The sequence below is a fragment of the Vicugna pacos genome, unplaced genomic scaffold (assembly GCF_048564905.1).
Source record: "Vicugna pacos unplaced genomic scaffold, VicPac4 scaffold_111, whole genome shotgun sequence".
In the NCBI taxonomy this organism is placed as follows: domain Eukaryota; kingdom Metazoa; phylum Chordata; class Mammalia; order Artiodactyla; family Camelidae; genus Vicugna; species Vicugna pacos.
In genome coordinates, this window is record NW_027328791.1 from 223,885 (window position 1) to 246,879 (window position 22,995).

The window sequence follows — 22,995 nt, forward strand, 5'->3', positions numbered from 1 at the left end:
AGCGAACTATATTCAATTTCTTGTAATTAGTTGTACTAAAAACAATCTAAAACATATATATATATATATACATATGCATATGTTTATAACTGAATCTGTGCTGTACACCTGAAACTAACATTGTAAATTGACTACACTTCATAAAAAATTAATTTAAAGAAATAAGAAAAAATAAAATCAATGCCATTAAGACAAAGTAAAAGAACACTTAAATCCCCTTAGCTGAAGGTTGTGGAGATTTCTGGTTGCAAGCACCAACTCCACTGGATCACTCCAGCATTGGCTCTCACTCTTTCTGACCATCAGAAAATCACTTGGCTACACTGAGGTTACTTTTCTTTTCTGTGAATTGTTACAGTTGCAACTAACGATGTATAGAATCTCATCATACACAAGCCCAAAAATTAGGACTTCCCATGGGTCAGGCTCTGGACAGATAAAAAGATACGGCCCCAAATATATTCATGGGAAGAAGAAGTTTATGCCATAACGACATTAATTCTTCCTGATTTGATAGACAGATTCATTGCAATTCTGATTAAAATTCCTACCAGATTTTTCATGGAATGTAGCAAGTTAATTTATGGTCAAGAACAGCCAAGAAACTTCTTTAGAACCACCACTGGGGAGGGGTGGACAGGTCATTCATTTCCACTGGTCTTTCTGAAGTGATGAAGACGTTCTGGAATAATAATGGTTGCACAACTGTGAATATGCTAAAAGCTGCTGAATTGTAACATTTAAATGGATGGACTTCATGGTGTGTGAACAATATCACTATAAAGCGGTTATATGAAAAAATATTTCTTGAAAATTATTTTTCCTTTTATTCCACTTGTCTGCCCCACAATTTAAGAAAAACAAAAAACCAAAACAGACCAAACTGTGCCAGGAGCTCTTTGCACTTCAATGTCCCTGGATCTCCAACGCCTCTGGTGGTGCTGTTCCTGTACACACACTAGCTGGGCTGGTCTAGTTAGGGACTGTAACTATCTTTTTAAAATCGGCGGTCACACGTTTCACCCTGGGAGAGGGAAAAAAGGAGGATGTCACAGCCTCATGCCTTCAGCTCATTTTTAACTGAACCAAGCCCTGCTTTCAACACTGTAATCCCTCACACTATAAAAACACGTGACATCAAGAAGCACCGCCATCATAACACCTGAAAGTGTTCGAGGTATTTACCTGGGGCAGAAACACTTAGGGAGGAGACCGAAGCTAGCTCAGCACTGATGATCTCTTTTCCCGACTCCACAAGGAGAAGCTGGGCATTACAGCCGGAGGCTCTCAGCCCAGGGACCAGTGCCCACGCCACTGAGCTGGTCCTCAGGGAGCGGGAAAGGGAGAGCAGTGCAGCCCCGGGGTCACGGGGCAGGGAAAGCGGGGCGGGGGGAGCACGGGCTGCAACTCCGCTCGGAGGCCAGCCCCAGCCCCACCCGCCCACCCCTTCCAGGTCCGCAGACCACGCCCGCCAGGGTCACAGCCCGCCCAGTGGTTTGGACGGGCCAGCGGCCAAGTAGAGAAAGCCGGGATGAGAGGACTCGCGGGTGGGAGAGGGGAAGGGGACGCCAGCCGCGGACTGAGGGGAGCCCGGCTGGGTGAGTGGCGGCAGGGGCACACCTGGCCCTGGGCAGCTGTGGCTGGGGCACCAGGGCAGGTGGCGTGGCAGAGGGGTCTGGCCGGAGCAATTCAGCTGAACACAGGCTGACTGGCGCCCTGGGGGGCTGTGACAGGAGGACCGCCCTCCTGCAGCCGCCTGACCCCTTTCCCGGGAGCCCCCCACATTGCACTTCCACAGCCAGAGGCCCCGGCTCCAGGTAGGTGCCAAAGGCCTACCGGGCAACAGAGCCAAGAAGCCTTTGGGCCGATCCCCGGCTCGGAGTTGCAGCTTCCAACCAGTGGTCCAGCTGGCACCGACTGCGCATGCGCAGGAGGGCCAGCGATCCTCTCTGTGTTCTGTGAGGGAAGGTGGGGCAGCAAGGGAGGGAGAAGATGGGAGCGGGTGCAGAGGACGGGAAAAGTGGAGGGAGGCAGATGGACAGGAGGAGCAGAGAGATGGGAGGGATCTGGAGAGGGAAGGGTCGTAGAGGAGATGGACAGAAAAAGCTTTACCTCTGGGGCACCCCGAAGGAGGCTGCAAACCTGCCTCTGTACCCTTCTGTAAACCTTCAAGGCCCGCAGCTCATGTTTTACCTCCCTGATGCAGCCCTCCATCGGATGCTTCTGCAGAACCCCTACGGGTATCACACCCGTTGCCCCCACAAGGAGCTGGGTTTTCTGTTGCTCTGGGAACCAAGCATCAGCAGGTGTTGTCGCTCAGAACTACCTTTGGAAGAGTACATATTCCCCTTTTACACGCTGGGAAACAGGCAGGAAGGATCTCTGCCTTAGCTCCACTCTCCCAGGTGTTGGGTTGGCGGGGAGGGTTGTGGTACAACATCAGAGCCCCAGACGGAGGAGACTGCCTGAGTGTTGATGCATAGTCCCCATCCCTCCTGGGTAAACCACACCCCACCCTAGTGGAACTATCCAGGGCTCACAGTAGTTCCCTGGGTTTGGGAGAGCTGTACTCATGTGAAGGAAAAGTCCAGCTGGGCTAGAAAGATAAGTCACAAATCTTAGTGTGGTAAGTGTCAGTTTACTGATCTAAATTCTGCTGGGCTAACTCGTAAATCTGAAGTATAATGTCAGTTTATTGTGCTAACAAGCTAACTCGTAAATTCAAGCTCAACAAGTGTCAGTAACGTGATCTTTTACAAATTGATAAGTTCCAATGTACTGATTCCTTGTGTTTTGTTCTTTAAGCCTTATTGGCTAATACCCCCTTACTTGTAATTAAGCCTTTAAAACCTCATGTGCATGTCTTGCAGGTGCTCAGAACTTCGGAGCAGAAGCCCCTCTGAGCCCGCTGGCATAAAAAATCCGAGAACTCCAACAATTCGAGTGGTGCTTGTTTCTTGGTTGGGCTGTTTCCATAACCCTCAGCTCCAATGCCCAGCTTTCTAGGTAGATAGGAGTGTTACCAAGTCCAAATTCCTTCTCCTCAGTGCAGGACAGGCCAATATGTTGGGAGACCAGGTGTTGGGACATGGAATAGCAAGTTTCTGTAGACCTAGATGGCAAACTAATGTCATGGAAAACCATCTCCCCAAGTCACAATTCAGGCCCTTTTCTATGTGCTTGGTTGTTGCAAACTTCTTGGTGTAGGAATTCCTTCTTGTAAGAATTCTTTGTTCTTGCAGCTATCTGCCTGGGTCAGATCCCTGTAAATCTCCAACAAAACAAAAGTTTTTTTTCTATTCTGCAATTTGTTATCTTTTTATGAATGAAATAGTGTTAAATATCCTTAAAGGTCAGCGCCTTCAGAATAGGCTCTCCTGTATATTTTAGGCCCTAAGCAACATTGTTTTACAAGCAAGATGAATCCTAGGAGACAGAGGACAGGGTTAAATTCAGAGGAACAGATCTAATATGGAGTCAGATTTGTTCTGTTCTATTATCCGGGCAGAAGCCACTTGAGGATTTCAATCCCTTTAAGTTAAAAAAAAAAAAGTTTAAAGGAATTTACATACATAGGTAGGAATGTGCAAAGCATATCTGGAAAAGCACCAAAAGGATAGTAAACAGTTGCATCTCCAGAGAGGGCTGAAAGAAGAGAGGATGAGGGAAAACATCTTTCACTTGTGTATTTTTGTGCTCTGTTTGAGTTTTTTTTTTTAACCATTTGCTTATATTTCTTTTTCAGTTAAAAAAATGTGTAATGGGGCAAAGTAGTAACTAGCTTAGCAAATACAGCAGCCATGGAATCACTGAGTCATCACTTTTGATTTAAGCCAGGAAGCATTTATTGACTCTTTCCAATGTGCCCAGTGCTGTTTTAAGACTTCTTTTATTATTATTATTACTATTATTATTATTACTATTATTACTACTATTATTATTATTATTATATGAAATTATAACATGGTATACCACACCCTGCCCATGGCTGGTGGAAAACCAACTGAGTTTTTATTGAGTTGTTTTCCAAGGAGTATAGATGAGTTATAAAAAGAACACATATTCAGGGCAAAACAGGCGGAGTGCTTTTCCAGCAGGCCAGACAGCTATGAAGGGTTTTCAATAGAGGCGCCCAGAAGCTGAGAGACACCGCCTCTAGGACACTACAAAAAGCTGTCCAAACTGCCTTCTCCATGGGACTACTGAAATAGGAAAGAACAAATCTGACTCCATATTTGATCTGTTCCTTTGATTTTAACAAAGCCATGTTAATATGCTCCGGTCTTTTCATGGGTTATGATGTCACAGAGGAGATGGACAGGTCAACAAGGAACCACTCTGCCGTGATCACAGAGCCGGGGAAACGGATGGGCTGCAAAATGTATGACGCAGCCACAACTGTGCCCGTGCTTCTAGGCAGGTACACGAAGTCGCTTCGACAAGATGTCAAACACTTGTGCCCACGTCCTCATCAACAGACATGTATTAAAGAGAAATGGAAACATATAAAAGGCCAATACCCTTTCTGGGTACACTGTCCAAAGAGCAATGTCTCAGTTTGACAACTGGCCATCCCGGTTCCCTGGGATTTATTCTTGGAGAACCTTAAAAAACACTCCTCTCTCCTCAAGAAGTGCTGCATATTTGTCCTATCTTTGGCTCAGGGATGGAGAACGTTCAAGTGAACTTTAATGTCTGCAAAGATTTGATTGTTTTTCTCCGGGTTCACTTGTCCATTCCAAAGAGGCCTGAGTTAAGTCCATCTTCCGTAAGATCTATTCCCTCCAGTGACAGCTCATTGAGCCTGCAATTAAAAGCCAAGTGAACAAGATTGTCCTCAGCTAAAAATTTCACCCACCCTTCACTGTTTTCTTAATCTCCTCTCCTGGCTAATTTCAACAGACTAACACCTCCCTCCACCAAGATACCCAACTATGTCATTTTGTCTCCCCAAAGAGAAAGTAAGTTCCATAAAAGAAGAGGCAACTACATAGTCACCTCTGAATTCCTAGCATATAGTAATGTCAATAAACAGAACTATGATTATGGCTACTTTCCTTTAAAACCTTTCTGGTTATTTGAATGAGACTTTGGAAGAGAGGTGTTTGTGGTCCAGTATCTTGATCCACAGGACTCTGGAGGCCTTTTTCTGAATGGATGTTCACTGATTCATTCAAAACACATCTTCTCAATCAAGGACTAGCTGTGCTATTCTGCCAGGAGTTTGTGGTCACTCTCATGCCAGAACAGCTTTAAACTATATCCTTACTTTGGATTTGTTATTTTTCCCCTCTTCCAACAAAATTGACTTTCCTTAATTTCTTGCCTTGAGGAATATTTTTTTCCTACTTCACCCTTTATTTAATCAGGATTTCGGGATGGGCTTGGCCGATAATATGATCAGCCATCCAACTCCCAGTGTGAGAGGCATGGGGCTCCCCTCCTGCACCCCTGTCAAGGCAACTCAAAATCAGTTCAGGAGCCAACCGGCACCCCAGGGCTTCTAAGGCTCATGTATCTCCCAGAATCCCTGCTTTCTGGTTTGTCTTGGCTTCTGAGGATTTCCCCTCACTTTCTTGACAATTTGTTGTGCAGCTTGAAAGATAAAGAAGGAAGGTTTTATTTCTTAATCAGCATTTTAAGCAACTTGTGTAATGAAGGTTTTCACTAGTTTCTAGAAACCTCCATTGCCAAGAGAGAAAACACACTAGACATTTTCTAATTTTAGCTCTCATGTGCATTTTTAATTTGGTTTTGTTTTCTTAACTGTTAACAGATATTTTTTAATTAAAAAAAAATAAGGCCCCAAATAGGATAGAACATTGAAGGGGAAACAAAATTAAAGGGCAAAGACAGAAAAATGATAAGTACTCTACAAAGTTAATAGAATACATACTCTATGGATCAGATCAGCAATTCTCAGTAACAGCTAATTGAAACATAACCATGATGTAAAATATCTCTCCTGTCAGGACATGGCCAACAGAAAATAGAATTAAAACAACAAACAAATATCCTAAGTCTGGGCAGGTATAGATCTACTAGGTAAATGTGTCTTCTTCTGGAAAAGAGGGAGACTCACCAGCTCTTTTCAGTGGAGCCTGAGCCCAGGGGAGAACAGTGAAGTGAGCTCTGTAAGTACCCAATTAGCAAAGTGAGTGAAGAATAAAGAGACGTGAGCTTTGATGACAGACAAGATACTACTATTGATTTGTCCTGTAAAGTATGTCTTCATGTCCAGTGATCAATACTTCGGCGTCCTCAGGGGTTGAGATTATAGGGAAATGCACAGCCCAGGCGCAGACCTCCTGTTTGAGCTCGTGACACTGCACTTAGATGTCTCAAGGGCACCTCCAACTCCACCTGCAAAGAGCTGACCTCACGGTGCTCCTCCCATAGCCGTCCTGCCCAGGGCCCCTGGTCAGAGGGTAAGGTCTCCCTCTGTCTCCCAACTCAGGCCCATCACTCACAGATGTGAATGGACCCCTCCTTCAGGGACCAGATATCCTCAGTCACCGAGTCCCACCACCCTCACATGACCTACAAGGTACTCACTGGCACTCAGCACTGACTCTGTGCTGGAGACCACGCTGCACACTGTGCACATGTTATCTCACTGGATCTCCACAGCAGTCCTGGGAGGTCGGTACATCACTCTTCAATTGATTAGATAAATTGTTTCACTTCCTTGAGTTTGTCATCCAAAGTGACACGGCTACTGAGCCACAAACCTGGGACTGAAAACCACTTGAAAACTGAACACTGCTACACCTCACAGCCACCCTACTCTGACTCATCACATCACTTCCTGCCAAGCCTTCTAAATGCTTCCAAGCATTCTACAAGACAAAAGTGAACTACTAGGACACCCCATTCCCCTACTTAAAATCTGTCAAAGACGGTCCACTGCCCTTAGGTGGAAGTCCCACCAGGCCTGAGCACAGCCGAATGACACGGCATCCGCGTTCCCTGCGCAACCGCGCCACCTCACCCACCACGTAGCTCTACACGTGCCGTGTCCAGGACAGGGAAGCTGACTCCGTACAACCCAGGGCTTGTCTCACTCGAACAATCATTACCTTCTTCAGTGATCATCTTCTTCATTGCTGACTCTCAGAAAAATGTTTTCTCAGGATGAATCAATATCTTTTTCCTTACAATTTCCCGTCATTCATAATGAGCTCCCTCCAAAAGAGAGAAGAACTAATGCTCAGTCTCCTTATCTGTAAAGTGAGAATAACAAGGAAATATGTGAGATTTTAAGAGAAATAATATTCATGTGAGGCTGAGGGACAATTCCATCATACAGTAAGCACTCAATATTTGCTTACTTAATATTAATAAGAATATATTGCATTCCAGCAACCTTCAATCAATGTTTAATGACTTTGTCCAACAGACTACTGACAAACTGTTGGATGAACCCCTTTGAGCAGATCAGCAAAAGCGTACTGGGAGAGGAAAGCACGGACTCCATTTACAGCTGCAGCTTCCCAGCACTACGGGGCGGGGGCAGTTTGCTCAAACTCTTACATGTTGCTTGAGCATTTAGTTGTCATTATTGAATAAAGACAGGTGTTCTTTAGTCAAAGCTCCTCAAACATAAATCTTCAAAGATTGATGCAAATTAGGTTTCAAGTACAACACTCTCACTAGAAATTATTTTAAAATGATAGTCTTAGCTCCTCTGCATATCAAAAGGACATGTTCTTAAAGTATCTGACTAAATACACTGAAAGGGTTGTTTAAAAGAAATTAAGAAGAAGCCATCCTGAATAAGCTCTCAATATCATCTGCACAAAGCCCCACCCAAGGGTCTCATTTCTCACTTCCACATAGATGTTCAGATAGCTTAACTTGGGTCTTGGTTTCTTATAACACACGGTGGGGAATAGTTGTGGATAGATTTATTTAGCAAATATAAACCTAGGGTATTTGCTGTGAAGGATTTCTAGAGATAAGAAGATTGATATATAGTCCCACCCATAAGAAACTCAGCCTTTCCATCTACAACAGCATTAAAAATAAAATGAGAGATACATTTAACAAAAATTTACAAGATTTGTACATTGAAAATTTGAAGTATCACCAAAATAAATTTTAAAAGATCTACTTATATGGAAGACATCCCATTTTCATGGAAATATAGACAATATTATTAAAAATGTTAAGACTCCCCAAAGTGATCTACATATTCAGTGGAATCCCTATCAAAATTCCAGCTGACTTCTTTGCAAAAATTGACAAACTGATCCCAAAATTCATATGGACATGAAAGGGGCCCAGGACAGTCAAAACAACCTTGAAAAAGAAGAGCAGAGTTGGAGGACTCTCTTTAAAGGGTACTAAAAAGCTATAGTACACAAGTCAGTATGGTGCTGGCATAAGTTTGGATAAATAAATCTATGAGACACAATAAAAACCCATGGGGAAAAAACTTACATTTACAGACAGTTTTCCACAATGGTGCCAACAACACTCCATTGAAAGAATAGTCTATTCAACAAATGGTGCAGGAACAGCTGGGTATCTGCAGGCAAAAGGATCAATCTGGAATCTGGGCAGCCATATTTTATATAACAAATAAAAATTAATTCAAAATAGACCACAGACAGAAACGTAAAAACTAAACCTATAATCTTTCTAAAAGAAGACAGAGTATAAATTTTTGTGATCTTAACATAGGCTTTGGTTTCCTAGTTACAGTATGAAGAGCACAAGTGAAAGAAGGAAAAAGCAGATAAACTGGACTTCATCAAAATTAAAACCCTTTTCTTACAAAGGACATCATCAACAAAGTGAAATGACAGGGGAAATGGGTATCTCAAGTGACAGAGTGTGTGCTTAGCAAGAAAAATAAAATAAATCAAAACATCTAATTAACCTCCCCTGTAAAGAAATTGTTTTAATGTTTAAAAAATCTATAGTGAAAGGACAATGTGTAGAATAGGAGAAAAATTTTGCAAAGCATGTATCTAATAAGAGAGTAGTACCCAGGTTATATAACAAATGCTTAGAACTGAACAAAACAAAAAAATAGACCCAATTTTTAAATTTACCACGAATTTAAATAGATATACAAATGGCCAATACGCATTTGAAAAGATGCTCAGCATCACTAGCCAAATCAAAATCAAATAAGACCTCATTTTACACCCACTAGGATGGTTATAATCAAAACATGGACAATAACAAGGGTCAGTCAGGAGGCAGAGAAACCTCATTTGCGACCAGAGGTAGGGACAATGGTGCAGCTTCTTTGGAGAAGTCTGGTATTTCCTCAAAAGCTTAGAGTTATATGGCTCAGCAATTCCACTCCTATATATAGAGTCATCCCTCAGTATCCTTGGGGGGTTGGTTTAAGGAATCCCCCACCCGGGATACCATAATCCAAGGATGCTCGAGTCCCTTTACAATCAGCCATCTGGATCCATGTAGTGGAAACTACAGATATGGCAGGCCAACTGTACAGCCAAAAGAATGAAAACATATTCTCACAAAAACTTTCAGATAAATAGTCATAGCAGTATCATTCAGAGTAGCCAAAAGTTACTAACAATATCCATCCATCAATGAACGGATAAACAAAATTACCAAGAATAGGCCCACAAACTTTTGGTCATTGAAACTTTGACAATGAGGTGAGAACATACAATGGAGTAAAGACAGCCTCTTCAGCAAATGGTGTAGGGAAAACTGGACAGCTGCATCTTAATCATTGAAGTTGGACTACTCCCTCACAACATACACAAAAATGAATTCAAAATGTGTTAAAGACTTAAACATGTAGACAAGACACTATAAACCTCTTAGAAGCAACCATAGGCAAAACATCTGACATATATCTCAGCAATGTTTTCCTAGAGCAGTCTACTCAAGCAATAGAAATACAAGCAAAAATATACAACTGAGATCTAATTAAACTTACAAGCTTTTGCACAGCTAAGGAAACAGTAAGCAAAACTAAAAGACAACCAAACTATGGAATGGGAGAAAATATTTGCAATAAATGAACTGACAATGGCTTAATTTTCAAAATATGTAAATAGCTTTTACACTTAATAAGAAAGAAAAACAAAAAATTCAATTCAAAAATGGGCAGAAGTCCTAAAGAAACATTTCTCCAATGAAGACATACAAATTGCCAATAGGCACATGAAAAAATGCTCAATATCATTATCAGAGAAATGCAAATCAAAACTGCAATCAAGTATCAACTCTCACCAGTCAGAATAGCCATCATTCAGACGTTCACAGACAATAAATTCTGGAGAGGCTGTGGAGAATTGGGAACCCTCCTACACTGTGGTGGGAATGAAGTTTGGTGGAGCCATTGTGGAAAACTGTATAGAGGTTCCTCAAAAGAAAAAAATTGACCTCCCATATGACCCAGCAATCCCACTCATGGGCATATATCCAAAAGGATCCATAATTCAAAAAGAAGCACCCCAATGTTCACAGCAGCACTATTTGCAATAGCAAGACATGGAAACAACATAAATGTCCAGTGACAGATGACTGGATAAAGAGGTTGTAGCGTATTTGTCCAACAGACTACTATTCAGCCATAAAATAAGAATAAAATAATGCCATTTGTAGCAACATGAATGCACCTGGAGAATGTCATTCTAAGTGAAGTTGCCAGAAAGAGAAAAGAAAATACCATATGACCAAGCTCACATGTGGAATCAAAAAAACAACAACAACAACAACAAAAAACAAAGAAACAAAAAGATAAACTTATCTATAGAACTGAAACAGACACAGGGATATAGAAACCAAACTATGGTTACCAGAGGGGAGAGGGTGTGGGAAGCAATAAATTGGGAGTTCAAGATTTGCAGATACTGAGTATGTAAAGAATAAACAGCAAGTTTATACTCTATAGCACAGGAGAATATATTTAATATCTTATAGTAACATGTTTAAAAAGAGTATGAAAATGAATACAGGTTTGTTCCTATTTAACTGAAGTATTGTGCTCTACACAAGAAACTGATGCATTATAAACTGACTAGACTTCAATGAAAATATTTTTAAATAGACAAAAAAGAAAAAGAAAAGAAAAAGTATATTATCAAACAAAAAGAATAACGTACTGATTCAGGCTACAATATGGATGAAAGTTGAAACATTATACTAAAATAAGCCAGACAAAAAAGGCCAAATAGTGCCCTTTAAGGTGAACTGTATCTAAGCGTTTATTGTACTACTCCTGTACATTTTCCGGAGGTTTGAAATCTATCAATATCAAAATAAAATGTATTATTCATTAAAAACATAAAACACTTTCTCACAGGAGGGCTTTAATTATTAAATGCAGAAATGCATGTTAAGCTCTTGGAACAACACTTTGCATGTCCACACACAATCACTACTGTCACTACCACTCAGAGGGTGGTGCCAGCGCTGATGAGAGCTGCCTCCACTCGCTCCCCTGCAGACAGTAGTGAGGGCCTGAGCTCTGACAGGCAGGGTGAGCGTGAACCTGGGTCAGACACAGCCACCTCCCAGACTCTGCATTACCCAACTTTCTTATACAAACTGCAACATGTAATGTAAACACGCTACAGGGATGTATCTTACAACACAGGGAATACAGCCAATGTTTTACAGTAACAATAATTGGAGCATCTATTTTACACGTGAAACTTATATCATATTTTAAATCAGCTATATCTTTAGAAAAAATTAAAAAATAATTTAAAAATGTTATCACTTTAATATTCAATTCGGTTTTTAAGTAACTACTAAACAACTTAGAATATATAAAAGCATTTAAGTGTGCTGTTTGTTTGCATATTTATTTACATTCAGCCTCTTGCTAAAAGAGAATTTAAACAATTTTTTTAAACACAGCTTAACAAACATAACAACAAAAAGGCAAAACTGAGAGTGAAGAGAAAATGGAGATTCAATACTTAAACGAAACCATGGGAAGATAATTTCATAAAAATGGATTCCATGAAGTCAGGGCAAGTGTTATAGGCCGACTAGAAATTCAGCTGTAAGAGTCTTGGCAGCTAAAGCAAAAAGAAAAAGATGATGGGCCGCATGGTAGAGCATGTGCTTAGTGTGTACGGGGTCCTGGGTTTAAGCCCCAGGGCCTCCACTAACAGATAAATACATCTAAATACCTACCCCCCCCAAAAGAGCCGCAAAGAAAAGATAAAGAGAAATTTTGTCCCCAAAAAACCCTGATTTTAAGTTTGGATTAAATACTTAAAAATATAAAAAGAAAAATAGAAAAGATAAGTGACACTGTGAAGGAAAAGCCCAGCTGGGCTAACAAGCTAAGTCACAAATCTAAGTATGATAAGTGTCGGTTTACTGATCTACGTTTTTCTGGGCTACCTGGTAAACCTGAAGTTTAGAGTCAGTTTACTGGGCTAACAAGCTAACTCGTAAATCCAAGGTCAACAATTGTCAGTAACGTGATCTGTTCCAAATTGATAAACATCAGTGTACTGATTCCTTGCTTTTTCTTGTTTGAGCCTTATTGGCTAATAGCCCCATACTTTTAATTAACCCTATAAAACCTCATGTGCAGGTCTTGGTGGTGCTCAGAGCTCCGGAGCAGAAGCCCCTCTGAGGCCACCGGCATAATAAATCTCAGTACTCACACCCTCTGATTGGTGCTTGTTTCTTGGCTGGCCTTTTCTTTCCCTAACAACACAAGCGATAATGCCCGTGAGATAAATCTGCCATGGCTGCTGTCAGGTCCCCATGTCTCACGTGGGAAAATCTGAAACATCCTTCTCACCACTCAGAGTCATCCTCAGCCCACCCCACACCTCCCGCTGTTAAATGCAGGAGCACAGGCAGGGCCCGGCCTTTGCTCTCTCTGTGTCATCACAGTGAGACAGGATGGAAGGGAGCAGAGCACAGCCATTCTAGGAAGGCCACAGCAATTCACATCAAAATGGTGAAGGATTCAACCCCAATAGGCCTTGAGGCTCAGGATGAAGAGATTTAAATTCTAGCAGATCTTCAGCTTCATTAAACACCCATTGTAATAGTAACATGGTGAATAACATGCCCCAGGCACAATGGCAGTCCCAAGGCTAGCCACAAAAGGTCACAGGGTGGGAAATGGCCAACTCCCTGGGAATCCCAGCCCCTTGCCCTAAGGCTAGTCCTTCTACTTATTAGCATATGAAACCACCAAGCCCAAGAAAACTAGCAACACAGCACCACCTCGCGGTCATCACTCTCTCTCCCTCTTCGGAGAAGGCCCTCACTCTGTCTGTATAGTGTGTACACACTTTTAATCTGAGCATCAAACCCCCACACTTCGTGACGTTTCTCTTGCCTTTCAATGTATCTCTCTGAATAAATCTACCTTTACTCAACACTGGCTTGCTATTGAATTCTTTACTGCACGAAGCCAAGGAACAAAATCTGGTTGGGCATATCCCAGGGCCTCAACCAAAACATGGGACACAGCACTTCTCATGCCTCCCGTTTTATTTTTCTTGTGTCAATAGTACTGGGTTGTGAAGGGAACTCTGAGGCCCCAGCTAAGGGACAGAAGCAGCCTCCAGAGCTCCAATTGGCGGGTAGGCTCTCCCCCAGCAAGGGCATTGTGTTCTGCCCGGTTCTCTGTGTTTCTCTTTTGTGCTGACTCACCAGCCAGAGAGCGTTCTCCCTAGGCCTGTCTCCACAAAACCCTTCTCTCCAAAATACAAGCAGATCAAGTCACAATCCTCTTGTTCAACCAGGAAATGTTCATCCCACTTTTTCACTCCCCAATAAATACCTAACTGTCCTCCCTCCCATCCCACCACTTCTTTCTTTGTAAGAAATCTGCAGTCTCCACACACCATCCTGAACGCAGGTGCCTTGCTGGCTGGGACTGAGATGTTTCTTTCTGACACAGCCTGCGTCCTTTCACTTTCCCCTTGTTACCTTAAAAAAGCCTTTCCTGAGTCACCCACCCCTCTGATTCTGAACTTCACAAAATGCTGAGATTACAGTCACTATGTGCATACCTCCCAGGGTTTGGCTAGGTTTCCTTTGCAACATCTTCATTAAGGAGCTGCAACAAGAAGTTTAAAGAGGCTATTCCTTCATCTTAGCGGAGGAGTCTGGAAAAAACCTAAATGGCTTTGTAGAGAGAGTTAACCAGGGACAGAAATGTCGCAGGTCCTAGTCAAAACTGTCATGAGGCAAAATGTTCTTCATAGACTCAGAGTGGCTTCTGAACGCGGAGTCGGCAGGGAGGAGATGACAGGCAGTGAGTGGCGTAAGTGACACAGATTATGCTCCCCCAGCAGGGGAAGAATTGATATTTTTCTAGAGTTCCAAACAATTTCTTACTACCTTTTTCTCTTATTGTGACATACCATTTCCTACGAATTAAGCATATCAATATCAGTTATTTGAGCCAGTTGGGGGAAGCTACATTATGACATTCACAGGGCTGGGGCATGACAGCCACACCAGTCTAGGTTGAAAGACCAGTGGGGATATTTCCAAGGTATTCACAGGCATGCAGCAAACTCCGCAGCTTCAATGACCTCATCTTAAAGCTGGGGCCAATAAAACTACCAAGCAAAGTGCGTGATGATTATGGCCGACACCTGTTTACTAGGTACGTGCCAGTGACAGCTGCCGCTTAATGGGGAATGAGTACAATCAATGAAGCCCTGTCTACCTGGCAACACGCGCCCTGCCTTCCTGCCTTGGTGCAGCAGCAGAGATTGTTTAGCTGAGATGAACTCCCCAAGAGCAGCCCCGACGAGAAAGCTCTCAGCTCTGCATGGCGAGACGTGTTCCTTTCCTTCTCAGAGCTGATCACAGTTTGCAGTCATCTGTTTTTATGTTTATCCCTTTTCTAACTGCCTCTGCTCTGGAGTTTTTGCTCAAGCAGCGCAGGGCCTGGTGTATCTTGCGGCTGCCAGATATTCTGGGCTGGGAAACAGCCGAACCCACATCTAGCTTTGGTGCTGAACGGAGAGGGCAGAAGGCTCAGGGTCCCATGCTGAATCGAGACCCCTGCATCCAAAATTCTGGTCTGACTTTGGGCAAATTACCCAGTCTTCTTTACCTTGAGATTCCTCATCTGTCCATGAAAATAACTGCCCATGGCACACAGAGTTACAAAGATTAAAGGAAATCACCAAATTCACAACCTATTCAAAGGGCTACCAGTGCATCCTCAACCGACATATGCTGCCTTTACTGCTCTGACCCACGCTAAGCGGGGTGGCCCCACACAGTGAACACTGCTATGTGCCAGTGTGTTAAGTGCTTCATGTGTGCTATAATACTCTTTAGAACTTACAACATTCCCAGGAAGAAACGAATATTATCATGCCCGTTTCACAGATTCTCCAACAGGTTAAGAGAGTTTACATTCTAGTCCAAGGCCCTATGGTGAGGAAATAGCGATTTTAACCAGAATCTGGGCCCAGGCCTTGGCTCCAACTCTCTCCTGTCCACCTGACCACTTGCTTATGAATTCCACCTGTCCAATACACAAGTTTGCAGCCAGCCAGCTTTTAAATGCAATGTGTGCCAACGTATGTCATTGTTGGTTAATTACCATAATCTGTTCTCATAAACCACTACAGTAAAGAAAGGTGGACTTAAGGAATTCTGACTTGCGTTCTCCTGTAATGTGCAGAAACCATTCCCTATACCACCAAATCCAAATGTATGCTTCCTCCATGTTTATGTTTTCACATGGCTTATTAATTAGAATGTACCTGCAGTAATTCCATCTCGGTTGCTTTCCAAGTTTGCAGATTATCCATAATCAGTCTGTGAACGAAAATACTACAATGTGAATGAAAATGCTGCAACCATGTGAGTAAACAAAGAATACTGAAACCAAGTCATTAAAGGCTGCCGCCACCACCCAGCTAGGACAGGCCTGCAGCCCATCCGATGCAGCAACTCACCATGGTGCCTTCTGAGCAGACTCAGAATAAGAAAGGACAGGCTACTGGCCCTAGATAGCAAGGTGCTTGTCTAAAAAATGGATTCATTGAGTCTAAATATTTGCTTCCTCCTGTATATACAAAAGCACTACATTCTTGAACTTCCTCGCTTTTTTTAGATAACAAGCAATCTTTTATTGTTCCAACAACCTGGTCCTTGTTGTAAAGCTCCTATATAACCTCGCTCTTCCTCAACCACTTGGGAGCAGTCCCTCAGAGAGATCTGAGAAGCTGTCATCCCGGCTCGAATCCTCCCGCCAAATAAAACATAACTCTTAACTTTTAGGCTGCACATGTATTTCAGTCAACAGTTTTGGACACCATGAAGGGACCCACAGCAGACTTCTCTCCACCTCAACTCTCCGAGTAACCGGAGCCTTGGCACCAGCAGTGGCCCTTTGTGCCCATCAGCCTCCTCGGGGAGTCCAGATGAATATGGGTGAGTCTCTCCTGTTTCTTGGATCTCACATATTGGTTGATGATCCTGAGTTTTATCTGGCAGTGTTTCCAGGTACGTGGCCCTCCAGTTGAAAGAAACTGGGGTGAATTACCAACCCAAAGGAGACAAACTGGGTGGGGTCTGGTTGAAAGCTAACGGGAAATACCCACCTTGAGGAGACGTCCGAAGTGTGTCCGGTGGAAACATATGAGGAAAATACTCACCCAGTGGAGATATCCCGAGTGGGTCCAAGTTGAAAGACACTGGGTTCAGGACTGAGTGGTTAGGTATGAGGCTGGTCTAATGTTTTCCTCAATTTGGTTACCTCCATTTAATTTTTCAGTATAGAAGTAAAACTCTTATTAGGAACATTTCAACTCCAAAAATGAGGCCCTCCTCCTGGCTGGTAACAGATTTCTCAGGTGTCAGAGAATCTTCCAGGAGTGGTAGAAGGAAAGACTTAATGCCACAGGGTTCTCCCTGCAGGAAATCTTACTAGCAAATTTATTCTGAGAACCCGACCTTACAATGGGGAAAAGAACTTTCCAAAAAAATAAAAAACAGAAAAAAAAAATAAGAAATGACACATTGCCAGCCTCCAACTTTTACCCCAGACAGGTTTATGTACATACAAAATTTACAACATTAATTGGTAATAAGAAAAAAAACTCACTCTGAAAGTAACTAAACAGGCCTGATAAAAACATTTTTTGGAATTCTGAACTTATAATAACAAAATCCCCTTTATGGGGAACTTGGATTTCTCTTCCTGTGTCCTTGAAATATAAATGTTTTATCTTTCTCTGGGTGTTTAAAGTGTGTGTATGTATGCGTATATATGTGTACTTTTTTTTTAAAGGAAACCTTGGACTCTGCCATACAAAAGGTTCAAGTATTTTGTACATATGGTGGCCACGCAAATAAATTGGATTCTAAGCAATTCTTTGATTGTACAAATTTTCAGATATTTTGCCATCTTAAACTCTGCTTCATCAGCCTGGACCACAAAGGCCTTTAGCTTTTGGACAGTAAGCCTTTGAATTTTATTTAGGCAACACCCCCACTCTCATGTGGAAGAGCCTCTTCAACTTATTGGTTTAATATCACTATATATGTATATATAAAACTTGACGGCCATATTATGGATCCTTTAATTTGGAAAAACCTTTAAATTGGTGAAAGTTTAAAGAGATATCATTATAAACAGCTGTTGTATTGGTACCTATTAAAATCAAGTTTAAAGTTAGAAAAATATATCTAATGTGTAACCTAAGAACTTAGTTAAAAAAATAAAACTGGTTTGAAAAGCTACATTTGTGTTTTTCATTTCATATAAATGTTTCTAGATATGCTAATAAAAACTTAGAATAATTAATGTTAATTAGTTCGAATAACTGGAAAAAGGATTGGAAAAATGTGAAAAAAAAAAAAGATAAGTGGCTTATCCCAAATGGATAAATATTTTTATATTGTTATTTTAAATGAGATAAATAAAATGGACATTTTTGGATTTAGATACAAGGTTTTGATACTACACTACATAAAGTTAAAATAAAAGGGCCAAAGAGATCACCTAGACCCCCGGACATTAAAGTTCAATTAAGTATGTTTTATTTACCACAGTTTAAAATATATGTATACATAGACTGAAATACTTGATCAATAATTGGGACAACAGACCAATTAATCAAGTTAAAAACTAAGAAGGGCCTAAGCTCTTTGTCTGAAACTTGGGCATCCTAGAGACGTCTATAAAATTATATACAATGCACAAAAAAAAAAAAAAGGCTTCTGGCACTCCTTCTAGAAATAAATATTGATTAAACCTAATAAACATAAAAATTAAAGATATAAGATTTAATAAAATTGAGATAAAAGTTTGTGAAATTGGTATATTTAAATGGTCTTTATACAATCCTTTTGCTTATGTTGTGGGATAGATATGTTTCAGTGGAAAAACGCTTCCCCTTCTTGGTATTATAAGGCTGGGCACATATCTGTGCCTCTGAAAATATTAATTGAACTAATTAAAGGAAACCAATATTGATATATGAGCTGTCCAATATAACGTAAATATAAAAACTAATATTGAGTGGCTAATAAAAAAATATAATTAGAGTTTTACCCTGAGATTAACTTATAACACAAGGAAAAGAGACCTTACTAAATGCCTAATGCAAGCTTTGGAATACATGATAAAGTAAACCTTAACGTTTTAAAACATGGAATTCTTTGTTTACAGCTCTTCTCACTGACACAAAAATGCCAATTAAGGAGATAAAATTGGGTCTGGGTGACAGAGCAGTTCTCTGGGGACCTGGAAGAGATTGTCTTTGTCTTGCAGATCAGAAATATAAATACAACAAACAGTGACCTAGGACTGAGCCTAATTACCTCAAAGAAAATAGAACTTAAGGCCAAGAAATTTTTGGCAGTTGAGAACTCAGAACTCTGACGGGTCCTTCAGACTTTGTGAAGAAATCTTAACTCTGCTTCATAAATAGTAAGCCTTAGTGATTTGAGCAAGCAAATTCAGCTTACTGCAACTATTATTATACCTATATTATAAGTAAGTTTTAAAGTGAAGCTATGAGATCTTTAGCTTTTGTCTGTTTATAAGCCTGCGTACACATTATAGATGTGAGATATTTCTACTGCTAAAAAAAAAATCAAAGTCAAAGAGCTCTGCTTAATTGATGTAAAAAATAAGAGCTTAAAAATTATTTTTAAAATAAAAACTGAACAAATTGATTTTCAGCATCACGTGAAATGGAAAATATTCAATATTAAGGTAATATTTGATATTGTTTAGTTTAAGTATGTTCTAATTAATATATACATCTTTAAAGTCATCAATATTAAGTATAATACCTTTACTGTACCTAGGTTTAATGAAAATCAAATAAAATCCTGTTATATCTTTTGCAGATTTGTCAAAAAAATATTAATGTGGTGTGGTAAAATTTTAAGTAAATTAAATGCAAATGAGATGAGAGCTTTGGGTAAATATTTAAAATATATTTTTAAAATGTATGCTTAAGATAATCTCTAAATGTTATCTGCAAATTCTAGAGTTGTGCTAAATTAAGTTAAATGATATGATTTTATTAAATACCTATGCCATTTTCAGATAAAATAAGATTGAAATATGAATTACTTAACATTTAACTTCCTCTTACAGTGAAACTAAAGGTGTTTAGAAATATTAATAAATGATTGGTGCCACCCTGAAATAGTCTCTATTAGTAAGGGAATGATCTCAGTATCCTAGGAAAGTAAGATAAATGTGTAAAGGAAGATATAAGAATAGAATTATATTTTGTTAATGAAAAATAGTGACTTTCTCTGGAAGCTGGTTTCTTCTGAATGGAAGAGAAAATAAGGCACACACTAATATGAGTATAGAAAGCTGTGGAAGGCTTGTGGAAGAGGAAACCTGAGGAAAAAGTTTTGTACGTGGTCAGAATTGGCTAAGTTTTGAATCAAATTGGGCAACGTAAATGAATCTTAGAAGTAAGCTGGTACAAGATTAAATTTGGATTTCTCTCTGTTAAGAGGAAAATATTTTCTTAAAATGTTCATCCACCTTCAATAACAGATTGTAAAACTTCTTATACCACTTAGCTGATCTGTTCTGCCTTTATCTTTGACGTATTTTCTTGTTAATGAATTAGTACTGCTTTACAGTGATCTATATGTTTATCTGACCAAGGGTTCTGAAATCTTTTAACAAGCTCCCCAAATATCAAATTCTAATTAAAATTCTTTTAATCTCCAGTAAAGTTTGGGATGCTACAGAGGAACCCTGAAACATCCCAAAGAGAGATTTTAAACTAGTAAAATTCATTTGGCATGTTAAATAACATGGTATTGTCAAATGAATCATAAAACTTCTAAGGTTATATTGAATGAGAAAATATTACTAATATAGATATTGTAGAAATTATATGGACTCCCTAAAATTCTGGTATATCTGAAATGTTAACAGTGATAATTATGGGTATAGTGAACAGATTTCTTTATCGATTATAGTGTAACAGTGTTTAACCATGCTTTTAAATCTTTTGTTATTTATAGACAGTTAATTGTTTTCTTCTGATGATTTTGCAAAATGCTTTCTATTCAAGGAGATTTACTGATTTCTAATAAATTTCAAACTATAACACTGAACTAAACTGGGTAAGAAATTTTAAAGTTTTAATGAAAACTTTCATTAAAAGAATTAGTTACATGGGACTGCGTAAACTGGTGAATATGGTTATAATTTTTGATATTGTTTGAAATACTACTGGCTTTTAACCTGTTTCCCAGACATAAAGAATCTCTTCTCCTTAAGCTAGTTATGGTTCACAGCAATTTGATAAACTATACCTATGTAATCCGACTTGGAACAGTTATCTTTTCTCTCTATCTGGTCCCTCAAGAAACTAAAAACACTTAGGTCCCCAGTGGCTCTATCAGACAAATTAGGAAGTTCATCTCCTCACAGATATAGGACAATAAAGGTATTTTCAGGATTTTAAAGAGAAAAGAATTTACCTAAATCTGTAAGGCAGAAACCCATGAAAAGCCTTGATGTGGCTTTCCTGGCCTTAGCAAACCTTATTAACATTCTACCCTGAGACTCCATATTAAAACTTCCAACACAGCCAATTTAAAAAAGCCTATATGATCAAATAATCAGACTTAACTTGTAAAGAAATAAATCTTCATTTGGCTTTATTTGAGAAAACTGAGGGTAACTTTAGAGAGAAAAATGTTTATATTATAGTGGATATTAAATTCTAATTTTCTTAATTGAGGTCCATATTTACTAAGACACTTCCCAGATCATTCCTTGCTGTTATGTCACATTGCTGTACAGTTTAATTGAATTATGAAAAGGATACTCTAGGTTTGTTTCTGAAGCTCAGTAATCTATCCTTGGGTAAATTTCCAATGCCCCATGACCTGCAGCCAGGGGATTATACATACTGGAACAGGCATGACTTAAAGAACTGTCTACAACCTGAATGGAAGGTCCCTTTATCAGGGACTCTTAACTAGACCATACACACCAAAGCTGAAGGAAACGGACTCTCGGATTCATTTCCTATCAGAAACAGCCCCTGCAGTGCACTGGCCTATAGAGCACTGCTCACCTTAAAACAATGCCCAAATGGAGAAAAGCTACCAGGCCAGGATGAGAAGAAGACGACATCTGAGATAGACAGCTGACCCAAGACAACGGACCAGGTCTGTATAACAATTACTTTGTTAATTTCTCCAACCTTTGATTATGTACTACTCCAATTGTTAAGTTTATGATAAATTACCTATGTCTAGTACTTCTGTGTTACCTTGGTGGGATTCCCTACTCCAAGGCTTTAACTAGATAGCCCTCAGAAACGTTATTCTCAAAAGAAATTATAGTTCTGTATAGGCCACTGTTGATCTTAGAAGGTTGTAGACTTCACCTGGCTAATTAATACCTGCTCTGACCCTGACCATAAGTATGAACTTTCTTATAAGATCAAACTCAATCAGAAATGCAAGCAAAATTTTAACCCCAAAATACAACTTCTCGACTATTAAATTCTTACTCGTGACTCTATTAACGTTACTAGCTGTATTACTTTTATCCTGTCTATTTTTTAAAATTGTTGTCTATTACATTTCCCAATCTGTAACAGGCCTACAAGATTGATGATGGCTAAACATCTTGAAGAAACAGATAAAATTTATTAACCTGAATAAAATACATATAATAGTGTTTCTAGGTATGGGAATGAGCAATGAAGGGGAAACACTTCCAGGATAATAATAGACTAGTAAGGCATGTGATCCAGAGAACTTTTAGTATCAACAGGATCTGATAAAAAAACTAACACCTTGAATGGCAACTCAGAAGATTCTTCACCTGAGCTAGGAATGAGACATCCTAGCACCATGGACAAAATTGGTCATGAAATGTCTCTCAAAATATTGGTCGAATTTAGGACCAAGGGGGAGCACTGTGAATGAAAATACTACACTGTGAATGAAAATACTGCAACCAGGTCAGTAAACAAAGAATGCTGAACCCAAGTCATCAGCAGATGCTGCCAACCCCCAGTGAGGACATGCCTGCAGCCCGGCCTCTCAGCCACTCACAGAGGTGCCCTATGAGCGGACTCAGAGAAAGAAAGGACAGGACACTGGCCCTAGATAGCTAGGTGCCAGCCAAAGGAATTTTTTCAATGACCCAAATGTTTGCTTCCCACCAACATAGAAAAGCACTAAATACTTGAACTTTAGATATCTGGTTTTCTTTAGATAGCAAGCAATATTTTATTGTTCCAATTACCTGGTCTTTTTCGTAAAGCTTCTATATATCCTACCTCCTCCGCTACCTCTTGGGAGAAGTCCCTCAGAGTGATCTGAGTGGCTGTCATTCCGGCTCGAGTCCTCCAGCCAAATAAAACATAACCCTTAACATTTAGGCTGAACATTTATTTCAATGAAGTCCCAGAATAGACACAACTCATCAATTCTGTAATGGAACACACTGAATCAGGAACCAAAAGCATGTTTTGTTTCGGAAAAACTACGGGTTCCTTTTTCTTCCTGTCATTATACAACCCCTCCAGAACT